Source organism: Rhinolophus ferrumequinum, chromosome 6 (assembly GCF_004115265.2).
Source record: "Rhinolophus ferrumequinum isolate MPI-CBG mRhiFer1 chromosome 6, mRhiFer1_v1.p, whole genome shotgun sequence".
Classification (NCBI taxonomy): Eukaryota; Metazoa; Chordata; class Mammalia; order Chiroptera; family Rhinolophidae; genus Rhinolophus; species Rhinolophus ferrumequinum.
The window spans coordinates 30702263-30715241 of NC_046289.1; the positions used below are offsets into that span (position 1 = coordinate 30702263).

The window sequence follows — 12979 nt, forward strand, 5'->3', positions numbered from 1 at the left end:
ATTTTGAAGCTTCAGAAGTTATAGAAAGAAATGTCTCTTTTCCTTTATGTACACTGAAATTTTTCCAATTATATAACTCATACTTAGGTACTTGATATTTATTACAAATTCAGTGCAACATGTAAAAATATGGCATAGCATACATTCAAGAGAATATTGTTATCATAAAAATAGTCATCTTAGAAAGCTCTATACTTATTCCTAGAATGCTGCCATTGAATAAAAAGCTTTGGGATTCAACTTTTGGAACTCCTTTAAAGTCTTACCACAATCTTTATAATATTGTCAAAAGTGACAAATCTTCATTCATTAAATGTAACTTGAATTTGGGGATATTTCTAGTTATCATAATGTGATTTATCTAAATTAGAAATACCACTTTTGAACAAAAAGTGTGACTATAATGCATGAAATAAATTTTTTCCCCCTTCTTCCCACTCCGGTTCAAGCCACTGTTTCTCAGTCTAGTTGTGTAGGGCACAGCTCCCTGGCCCAGGCTGGTGTCATGAGTCTTGCGTTCCCCCCACTGAGGCAGTCGGTCTCCAGCGGGCGGTCAGCCCAGGGCAGCACGTAGCAGCCCATTGCACCGACCTCTGGCTGCTCACAGCAGCCCAGCTCCAGGGAGAGCTGTCGTTTACAATCTTAGCTGTAAAGGGTGCACCTCACTGGCCCATGTGGGAATCGAACCGGTTACCTCAGTGTTAGTAGCACAGTGGCTCCAACTACCTGAGCCGCAGGGCTGGCCCCAAAACAAAGTTTCTTATGCTACTATAATGACACCATTATTAAAATATATTTATAAGTATGTTCCCCTCTTCTACAGTGCCTGCTCTGTGGGTTACCACTCACACATCCTAGTATGTTGGGTAAAAATAAAAGTTTAATCATTTTACAGCAATACTTTTACTATCATAGGTAATACAAGAAGCTCTGACGGTTTCTAAGAGTCAAATTACTGAATATTTGAAAGTAGTTAAAGCACTCTCATTTTTAAATTTAGCTAGTTGTCATTCAATGCCCTATCTTTTTTCATACTATGCTAAAAATGCACATTACCCGTGTCATATACCTGATACCAGCCTGTGCAGTCAGTTGTCTACTCCTGTTACAAACATATATATGTACATAATGTATACATAATATACTCCTGTTACAAACTTAATATATATACACATATATGTATATATACAGAGGGTGCCAAAAAAATGTACACATTTTAAGAAAGCAAAAAACTGTATTAAAATTACTCTGATTGTAACCTCTCTGAGCACTTCTTGTAATTGCAGAAGTCAAATGTGACTTGTATTCATCTTTTGTTATCAGTATATATTGAGTATTACAATTTTAATACAGTTTTTTCCTTTCTTAAAATGTGCATGTATTTTTTGGCACCGTCTGTATATACTCCTATATACACCTCTATTTTTAATTCCCTATACCTCTATTTTTTCCCGTAGTTTGTCACTTGAATGTACTCTGTTGGCTTTGCCTCCAGATGAGCCCTAAGAACAGTCTTCCCAATGGTAGCCATACATTCCTTGGATTCTTTGAAAAACAGTCTAATCCCACTATGCTGCCTTATTAAGCCCAACTTGGTTCAAACTTAACTAAAATTGTTCCATCCTATTTTCTACGCCCAAAACAAAGAAAAAAATGAAACTAAGAAGCATAGTCTTTTCTTATGTTCATCAGAAGCTTCAATCACTTTTGAACCTATACCTCTGAAAATTATTCAACTTTGTCTTCATTCTCTTCAAAAATCTTTATTATTAACTCAGCATTTAAGATTATAGCTATTCTCAAAGTTGTGCACATGAACTAAGAAATGCCCAAGAAAAAGTTTAATCAGCCATCTTGATTCTTCAAGGCAGTCCCAAATTTGTCCACTGCTGAATCATCTATTAGACCATAATCCTCATTTTTGATTCAGGAAAAAAAAAAAGACATAGTGACTACATTTAAGAGGAAGAGTTAAGGTACATTCTAAGAAAAGGTCAGTAAATGTCAACCCAGGGTGAAAATTGGAATAGAAGAAAATCAAAATAATTCATTTTATGGAGAAAGAAACAGGCCCAGAGGGGTAAGTGGCTTACTCAAATTTATACATTTGGTGGCAAAGCCAACACTAGTATCCAAGTCTCCTGAGTCCAAGTTCAAAGCTTTTCTACTTTATCCATTCAAATTACTAAACAGGATTACACTAAATCAAAGGAGCCACATACAAAAGACTACATATTATATGATTCTATTAATGTCAAATTTCTAGAAATGGCAAAACTATAAGCAAAAAGCAGATAACTGATTATCTGGAGATGAGGGTAGAAGCAGGGATTAGGCAAACGGGCAAGAGGGAGCTTTCTGGAGGATGAAAGTGTTCTAAAATTGGATTGTGATAATTGTGCACAACTGTATAAATTTACTAAAACTTCAACTGTGAATTTTATGGTACATAAATTATACTTTAATAAAGCTATTCAAAAAGTTACTAAGAAGGAACTCAGATTTTAGCTTTAAGTCTGTAGAGCTCTCAGGAAATTATATGTCAAAATATTACTAAAATATGAAGAAACCAGCTTTTTTCTAAACTTCAGATACTTTTCCCTTCAGAATTTCTAAAAGTTAGGTACTTTACCTTCCAACCTTACATTTGCCATAGAAACAGAAAGTGACAGGTACTGCACAAATATACACATAGGAAATGTGCAAAATTCCAATGAAAACACTTTAGCTCTTGATCATTATTTTATTTCAGGTAGGATCTACACCACTGTAGTGAAGCCTATGCAGACAGTTATAGAAGGTGTGTTCTTTTTATCTGTTATCTTGTCTGACAAATTACTCCAAAACAGAATTCCTTGGTGATTTTATTTCCATGACATCTTTATGACATTATAAGTTAAACACTAATAGATTCTTTTGAAACCATCCCTTATTGCATATTAGCAAGTTTCTTTAGTTATTATTTGTACATCCTTAGTAGGTATACATCTCTTCAGCTTACTCAGCATTGACAGCATATTCTTTGTTTCCTTACAAATTAAAAATAACATTATCTCTCTCATCCTATGAAAGCTTTACACCTATGAGAACTAATAAGCTGACACTTCTATTTAGACCTTAAAAATAAAGTTTCAATTAATGGAGGCCCAGATACCTGTAACTATGTCAGAGGAAGCAGTCAGGATTACTCAGTACACCTACATTTCTCATGCTGCCGAGGCTCAGTTTACGAAGGCTAAGGAAAGACCTTTTGGCCTCAAGAATTTCAATTACCACCTTCCTAGCCTTAGAGTTTCACTAAACTTTCTAAAAGAAAGAAAAACCTGAAACTTATAAAAATAAAGTAAAATGTTTACCCTGGCTTAAACTCTAATTTTAAATACGTTTTCTCAAAATTACAATATTTTGACATTTGCTAACTATATAAGTAGTTATTCAAAGAAATTAAGACATGAAAAATACAACATAATCTCTACTGAATATATCTCTCTTTCAGGTATAAGTACAATTCCATCTGTTAGAGAAATTGAATCAGTCAGATCCAAAATCATTAGGGGCTTAATTATCAAACACACAGTTTCTTCTTGTGAATGTTTCACAATAACTGGCTTAAATCTCCTAATCGTATTCCTATGAATGGAGAACATTGCTGTTCATTTGAGTTTAAGAGTTAGTTCTCTTCAATGATCAATGGACACAGCATTTTTTAAAAATTGTATTATTGCAAAGATGTTCTAAAAACCAATTCCTTGTAGTCAGAAACTCCATAGATGAAGATAGATATAACACAGGAGGCATGAGAATGCATTCAAGGGGATTACAATATATTAAATATTAAGCAGAACAGTAACGCAACTGATACAGGACCCTTAACCATGAACCAGCATCTCCCATATCCCTTTTTATATGGACGTACAACTGAAATTCTTCTAATCTCTTGCCTACGACTACCTCAAAAGGAAGTAAAGTCATCATAATAAACCTATTGTAACATAAAAGCTAATGTTTTACCAGGACATGTTCTGTGAACTCTAAGAAAAAGAAATCCTATAAAGATGGTTAACTCCCACATTTCCTACCACTGTTGGGAGAGGAAGGATGACAGAGAGAAGTGGAATGAGAGAGAAAAACTGAAGAAATCTCCCTCACCTCCAAATAAGGCAGACTCATCAACCAATACAATCCTCGGCTGCTCTCAATCTCCCTCCCTTCACTGACTGCCCCAAGCATAGCTAAGGTCTGAGACAACAGACATAATATAGAAGCTAAAAATTATATTTTTCCAACTTTACCACTAGTCAAGATATTACAATCAATTATACTTTAAAAATTATAAAAATGATTTTAAAAACTAGCTTATGAAATGTAGACTTAAGTCATTTAATAACTTCATTATGCTGTTACAGGTGGATGGTTTGTAAATACTGTTTTTACTATAGGCAAATTTATGCCGGCTCTAGGTATTAAAGACATTTGATATCTCATTTAAGGGATGTGATATAAATAGATATGATATAAATAGCCAGCCATAAAATTACTAAAAATTTAAAATTCATTCATGGTTCATTAACAGTCTTGACTGAATAAGATTTATATAGACACAAAATAGGTTCATTTTAGTTGTATGTTTCAGGTCAAAGAGAAGAATCTCCCATTTTTGTTTTACTTTTGTACATTTATAATCAGAAAGTTATAGTATTTAAAATTCATATCACACAATGTTTCTCATAATTCAGGTTCTAAAATAAACATTAGCTTGATTTCTAGATTAACATCAACATTTTATTATTTGTAAGGTGAACTTTATTTACACTAACTAGTCATTAAGACTGTGATAAGTAAAACTGTTAAGTCTACCTTCTTAACATAAATCTGGTAAGTCACATTTATTCAGTTTATCCCATTGGAAAAATACATTTCAAAAACCCAAGTTCTAAGATACAACAAATACAGGGAGCATTTCAAGTAGTGATCTTTCAAGTTTTATTCCAGTGCTTCAGTGAAGACGTTATATTATAGAAACAATACAAAGAAACGAGAATAATATAGCAAAGGCAAGTTTGAACTACCTCAATACTAGCCTTATATTGGTATATCAATTAAGAAAAAACTTAAAATTCAAAACACATTTTCCCTTCACATGTCATTTTCTGACCAAAAAAAATTATCACAAAAAGATATTTTTCAAAAAAGTAGATGAGTGGGGCAGCTGGTTAGCTCAGTTGGTTAGCGCACAATGCTCACAACACCAAGGTTGCCAGTTTAATCCCTACATGGGACACTGTGAGCTGTGCCCTCCACAACTAGATTGAAACAACTACTTGACTTGGAGCTGATGGGTCCTGAAAAAACACTTAAATAAAAGTTAAAAAAAAAAAAGTAGATGAGTGAAGCATTAGGTTTTTGCAAATGAAGTCTTTTTAAAAGAAAACAAATAAAATTAACCCTATAGCTCTACTTTCTATAGAGCAGGGGTGTCCAAACTTTTTTCAACGTTTTTTACCAAGGGCCATATGCGGTAAAATACACAAACAGCCGGGCCACTCACTCGAGGTGAAGTACGTATTGCCTCACCTCGTTTATTTAAGTAAACTAAATATATTTTTGGAATTTGTTGCGGGCCAATTAACAATGGATTGCGGGCCGCAGCTGGCCCACGGGCCGCAGTATGGACACCCCTGCTATAGAGTATGAGTAACTCTTATATTGAAATACATGACATAATCCCATAGGCTCTCTTTGTTCTTCTTCCATTAAAAAGAAAATGTACAGTATCATATAAAGTTTATACAGGTTATATGTTTAGAATACTACTTTAGAGATTGATGTAAAGTCATTTCATCAAGGAAGAAAAACCTATGCCAGGTGAGTGATATGGTTCATCGCATTAATTATTCCAAAGAAAAAACAGTGGAATGGTGGAGAGTGGTTGAAGAAGAGGAGATGTAGGCAAGAGAGTAGAATGTAGAGAGAAAGTAAGGTTGAGACTTGAGACTAATCTGTTAAATATATCTTAAATGCATACACATCCCCATATCACCTTCTTCAGCTGGAAATTTTTTAAAGGTTTTTTAAAAATCAATTGTAAATATCTTTTACTTTTTAACATGTTTAACTGTCTCATTATAACAAACTACAATTTAATAACAATTCAAACTGCAAAAAAGAAACTATATACTTTATGGTAAAGAAATATAAGCCACAGAATCTTTAAAAGGAAAACCAAAGGAAATATTGTATTGGTCCTCTCTAAACGCTATACCTACTATACTGTACTACTGTTGATTATAGAAGACTAGAAGTGGATATCTATCTCATCTGAAAAGTACCAAAGGACAAGTACTGATTGATGTAGGATATAAAAGTGCTTACAATAGTAATACTTTCAGTTTCAGAGTTGTTTAGAATCTTAGGTTTTGCTTTATTTTTAAGTAAAGAATTTTATTTACATGTTTATATTTACTCTTATAATTATAAAATGAAGACTCTTTTATAAATGTGCTATAATAGGAAATGGGAGATTTACTAAATGCAGGTTATAATAAACCAAAAATAACCATTAAAAATGGTAAAAGATACATAAAAATATCTGGCATGTCTTATAAAACTTTGTTTAATTTATAGCATTAACCACTTAATATACTAAACACCGTACTATTCTGTATTTCACAGATATTGTCATTCCTTCCAAAGAACCTACTTTATCTTATCAGCATTGAGATTCTATTTACATAATGAAGAGCAATAGAGAACACACAGCACAATCACTATCCTTAGAAAAACCAAATATTCTAATGATTTTAATATATGCATTATCAATTTCTAGCCTTGAATTTAAAGAATATGTGAACTGTGAGAAGTAAATTTACATACCTAACTGGTTACAGTTTAGAAATCTAAATAAAGTGCCACAGACGAAAAAATAACTGCTTCATATATTGAAAGGCACAAGTTCAATTTAGTAGATGAAAAAATAACTGCTTCATATATTGAAAGGCACAAGTTCAATTTAGTAGATCAGCTGGACTCACTGCACTATATTGCAGGAGACAGAGGTTAAGAAGTGACCTTGGGATCCCACTCTCCAGATGTCTCAAGGGTCCATTTCTTTATTGAAAGTATCTCTATTTTTGATAAATACCTAGATTACTACACAACAGATATCTTTGTTCATATAGGATTCTAGTTGAAGCTTTTTTGAAATTTGAGGGCTGTATATATCATAATGAAAAATTTAAAATGCAACATGCACAAAAGGTCAATATACACTCCTTTCTTTCTTACTGCATTACACAAGAAGGTTAAGAAACTACTATCACACACACTCTAAGTTTTGGAACATATTTTCAGAGATTTCAAATGAGAAATTCTATAAACCTTAAGCACGTACTTTCCATTATTTCAGATCATGAAAATTCTAACTAATTTATAATACACAATATATATACTCCACAAAGAATTATATACAGATATATGCTCTTCTCAATTCCCTTACTCTTTTAATTAAAATTTTGTTTTCTTCTGGTCATAAAAATCTGCGTGTTTTGCGTGTTTGAAAAATTCAAACATATATTAAGCTATGCTTTGCTTTGGCACTAGCTCCCCCTCCAGACCAATCTACTAATACAACTGCACTTTAAAAAAAATAAACAAGAAACACAAGTTTTTCCAAGCCACTAGCAAATTTCAAATTTCACCACTTTTAGAGGCATTCCAATTCCTTAAACTAACTAGTTAGACTCTGTAACCAAGCCCTGCAGAATCTTACCAGAATTATTGTTTTTTTCAATTTCATACATCTCAAACAAAACTGCCTTGTAGGAAAATAACTTCAAGTGACTCTTAAATTTTAAGAACATCTTAAAATACAATCAATGTGCTATATTTTATAGAAATTATTTTGAATCACTATCCTAATAAACCACAATACACTCTTCATGTTAGCTCACCACTTGATCAAAGACACATTTTTGCATCTGTTTCTGCAGTCTATGAAAGTTTCATTCCAGCTGTTCAGCTCTTCAATTCAAGTAGAATTCTCAATTTATAAAGCAACAAAAGTAAAACCCATGCCTCCAAACCACCCTTCTGGTTCCTTACAGACAATTCATTTCTAACTCCCTACATTTTTATATATTAAGCTGTAAAAATCACAATCTCAAATGTTTGAATTCCCACCTTACCCTTACTATTGTATTTATAAATCAAGTAATCTAGACTTTCTAAACATACTTGATAGTATATTTCACAAGGATAGCAACATACAGGGCCTTATTACTTGACACAGCATTTTAGGTCATTTTTAACATTTTAAAGAAGGCAGAATACAACTTACTCCTCTCCTAAAATATTTTCTATATGATGCACTCTTTAAAAGAATTGTGCATAAAAACATGAAATTTAAATTTAACCAAGAAAACAAATATGCACTTAACCCCAGGAATAACAGGGAAAAAAAAAAAAACTAGTACAATGAAATCTTGCCTACAGTTTCTAAAGAGAGCCAAGTCAAAGTTCAGTCAGTTAACTTGTGATGAGCTTAATTCTAAACTGATTAAAAAAAAAACACCTTTTGTTGAAATTTGTTCTGCGTTACCTTGAGGTTTGGGGTTATCTAATGGAGATTCTGGCTTTCTAAGTCCACCTTCTTGAGTAGGCTCAAGTCAACTGTAAATTAATTCAAACATGGGGAAGTAGCAACACTTCTTCCAGTCTTTATACACGACCTCGATCAAAAGACTAATATATGGCAAAACGCTAAAAGCTCGCCAGGGATAAACCCTAATCATGACATTGTCATTTAACTTAGGAAATACACTGCGTCTCTGACTGAAGATACACTGTGGCTGAAGATTGCAATCCCCACAGTGAGAGAACAGGTGCTGCGTCCGACAACCCACCCACTTTTGCAGGACAAACCTCCTTTAACTAATAAAGATGAACTCATTTAACCTTCTCAAATAAGTTTAGATACTCAAAACCTGCCAGCTCATCATTTCCACATCAAATGGGGAACGCAGGGGTACTCATGCCGTTAAGTGCCCTGGCACTGGCCCCGCGCCGAGACCGGGTCTTTGTACGGTCCACTCCCTGATTTCTAGCCCGAGAACCCCTCTCTAAAGCCCCTAACGCACAGGTATCCTTCTCCCCATAGCCAGTGACTATAGGGACCGAGTTGCTGGCGAAAGGGCAGGTAGACATGGAGAAGAGAAGAGGGACACCTCCCACCCCGCCCCCATCCCTTCTCTCCTCGGCTTCGGCCCCTGCCCTAAGCAAGGATGCGAGACGCCGAGGGCAGCAGCAGCGACGCCGCCGCTCCGCGTCCAGGTCCGGACGGCGGGCGCCCCTCACCCCCAAGCCCGCGCCCTCCGGTCCGCTCAAAGGCACCCGCCAGAGCGTCCCAGGGGCTCCCTCCCCACTTTTCCCGGAGCCGCTGGATAAGCAGCAGCAGTTGCAGCAACAGGCCTGTGGATCGCCTGGGGGAAAAGAGCAGCGATAGCCTCCAGTCACATCCCCAGAGCCTCATCAGATCCCGCGCTTCCCCAGCCACAGACTCCGAGGCTCGCGGGGCCCGGCCCCCAAACGCCCCCTTACCCGAGGCGGGAGAAGAGGCGGTCTCCGCCGTTCCCCAGTCGCCGCCGCCACAGCCCTCAGCCGCAGCTGCTCAACGTTGGGGCAGCGGGAGGGGTGGCTGGGTGGAGGATGCTACTCCCGACTGAAGGGAGAGGAAGAAACGGAAACAGGAACCACCGCCGCCGCCGCTTAACGGAGCCTTCGGCGCCAGTGACTGAGGGAGAGCGCGAGGCGGCGCGAGCCCGGCAGTCGCTGACAGCGCGAGACCGAGCGCGAGCCGGGTCCCGGGCGCGCGACCCCGAGCAGCGCCGGCCCCATTCCGCGAGAAGAGGAAGGGGACCGGTTGGCTGGGGGCTGGGAGGGGGCGGCGGGGGGCGGGGGCCTGCAGCGGAGGGAACCCCGCCACTCCGGTCGACCGAAGATAACGCGCGCACGCGCCGGAGCGGCTGACAACCAGCGCAGGCGGGGAAGCCCCGGCTAGCGCAAGCGTGCGCGCGCGAATGGGGGCGCGCGCCCCTCAGCGTTCCAGGCTTCTGGGAGAGGGCGCGCATGCGCCGGCCGCTGCCACCTACGGCGACCCTGGCATGTGCTAGGGCTTCACCCCGCCCCCTTCTCGTTGCGCCCTTGGTTAGCGTAGCCGCAGCATCCACAGCCAGGCAGATCCGCGGGCCACAGCGGGACCAGGAGACTTCCAGCAGGGCAGCAGTTGCGCGCACAGGCGCCGGCTGCAACACGAGCGTACGCCGCCCTCTACCGCCAGAAGGCCGGAGGCTGAGGGGGGCGCGAGCGTAGCCGGACTCCCCATTCCCGGAGCGCCACCTCCAGGGAATGCCGTATTCTCCACCGCCAGGAATGGACCGGCCTATGCCAGTTTAGCCCGCAGCCCTAAGGAGCACTGGTACTGGAGGAGATTGAAAGGCGGTTCTTTGCTGTTTATTAGGGGTGACTGCTGCTGCTCAGTCGCTGCAGGCAGGTCTGGCCGCTCGTCTGCAGTTTGCAACACGGACTGATGCCATAGAATGACATCGCACCCACAATGCGACTAACGAAGTCGCACCCACTTTATCTTATGAGAGCTGTTTTCACGTTCGCCCGGACAGAAAGGTCTCCCACGAGGGCCTGAGTTCGATGCCTGGCCTCTCCCCCGACCCGCGACTGGCGGCTGCGACAGCCTCTCTGAAGCGGAAGTTTATTCAGTATGGGAAAGAGAACACGGGACGGGGTAGGGGAGCTTTTCCTTAGGATGCTTCCTACCCGCTCGGACTCGGGAAATTCCTGGCGCCCGCGATGCAGAGCAGTGAGCCGCAGAACTAACCCACACCAGCCCAGATCGCGAGCTGAGACGCAGGACCGGAGCGCGCTGCCCCCGCACACAAAGTAGTCGCCGGCTAAGGGGTGCCATGATGGCCAATCAGGGACGCGAATTGCGTGAGTGGAGTGCGAGCAGACCAATCAGAGGGCGAGAGGATGAGCTTCCCGTACCGAACTCTTCCCTGTGCGTCCGGACCCAGATCCCAAGCCTAGGGCGCAGTGCCGTGGAAAAGCGAAATGGTGACCTAAGGACAAAAGTTATCCCTCTAGACTTGGTTATTTTTAAGTAAATGCCTTGGGTACTTATCCTAGAGCAAATAGTGCGGACTTTTAGATGCTGAATGTGAAAAGAATCACAGAAAAGATATTTAAGAGACAGTGGCCTGCCAAGACTGCAATCTGCCTAATAACATTCATAAATTTACATACAGTATGTATTGAAACCATCCTATAGGCCAGGAACTGTATTACAAATATAATACTGTTGAATCAAAGAAGAAATTTCCCTGTCCCTCAAGGAGCTCAGCTTCTGAGGGAGATTTGCTGAACCTTGTGGCTCGTATTTATTGGCAGCCCTTTAAACAAAAAGCTCTTCACGAAGTAGTTTACAATCATTTTTATGATTATCGCCCTGTGAAAAGGGGAAATTAAGAGAAAAGTACAATGACTTATCTAAGGTTACACAAAAAATATACTGGCAGAGCCAGAATTATGTTCCAAGTCAGAGAGCTTTGTCATCAATCAACCATCATTTATTGAATACATGGTTGCTATCCTCCACTAAAGACGTTTCTGCACTAAGCTTATAAACAGAAGAAAATTCTGTTATAAGGGCCACAGGCTTTGGTTGTTGGAAACAAATTTTAGGCTTATGCCATAGAAAGATGGGTTAAAGGCCAAAGTCTTATTAGTCATTTTGTAGATAATTTTTAGAAGTCAGATATGAGGTGGATATTTACTTTTTAGTTGAAACAGCATTTAAAAAAAATCTTAGCAAACATGTTTAACTTCAAAGCTTACCTTGTATACTTCAAGATCCCAAATTCAAAGCTTTACTCTTGCCTCAAAACATCCTGTTTTTTTGTCTGGTCTTCATTTTTCCATTCCAGAAACCTAGAGATTAAAATATTTATCTTCCCTGCCTCCTGCTCAAAAAGGAAAAAAAAAATCTGTCCAAGGAATGTTTGTCTAAGATTTGTCCAATGCATTTTCATAGTACAGTATAAAATATTATTAAAATACCAAATAACTGGTGTCTCTAGCATATACTCAGAAACTAGGTCTTCGGCAATTCCAACTGCACTCTGTTGAGTCAGTGCGTTTCTCAGCCTGTGACAACACTGTTATCAAGGTCCTTTCCAAGATATGCCCAGGATTTAGCTGCCACCTCAGAACTGGAAGTATCAGTTAAAACAACTAACTTTTGAGAACAAATCTTTATACATTAAGTTCCAGGCCAATTATCAATTTACAGAAAATTCACAAGTCTCAGCTTTTAAAAAACACATTTCTTTTATTCTTTCCAGAGAGGAATATTACTGAAACTGCCTTTCTCTTGCCAGGTTAAATTTCTGAGTGAGAAAGTATCCCCACAAGGTTCTACACATCACTGGCCACCAGAAAACATCTCTGTCAAAGAATGTTTTCTCCACAAGCTCCAGCCTCCCTCTCTGCTGCTGGGCCTTCTCACTCTCTCTTCTCACCCCAGCTGCCTGACTCTGCCTCGCATCACTCCTAGTTTCAGGTATTTGCTTAAGAAAGTAGAAGTGTTCCACCACTTCCTCCACCCCTCCCTCATTAACTAGGCTTTAGTCCTATCTGTGCTTATGCAAAAACTTGAAGATAAGTTCTGCTCAACAAAACACTGTACAGAATATTTTTCATGACATTTTATACTGTGAACTAATAGAATCTTGTCAATACATCATATTTTACACAGCCTGGGTCAAATTCTTAGTCTTCAACCAGAACTGTGGGGTCTTGCGGGTGGGGCAAGGAGAAGTCAACCATTAGACAATGGAAAAATATCAAAATGAAAGTTAAGTGAGTACCTGAGTAGCCATTTTATTGAGATTAGCTGATCGAATTAAAGAAC

General features: G+C 39.1%; 1 protein-coding gene across 2 annotated transcripts in view; it reads right to left on the reverse strand.

The window, feature by feature from the left end:
* FUT8 (fucosyltransferase 8) overlaps window positions 1-12157 on the reverse strand; it is a 212372-nt gene extending 200215 nt beyond the window's left edge. Inside the window, exon 1 of one of the 2 annotated variants that reach the window (XM_033108282.1) lies at window positions 10828-12157. The gene's annotated coding sequence lies outside the window, so the exon portion shown is untranslated. Of the gene's footprint in view, window positions 1-9594; window positions 10010-10827 lie in introns of those variants that run through there. The other variant, XM_033108281.1, reaches the window with a different exon arrangement.
* Between the last annotated feature and the right edge of the window lie 822 nt (window positions 12158-12979).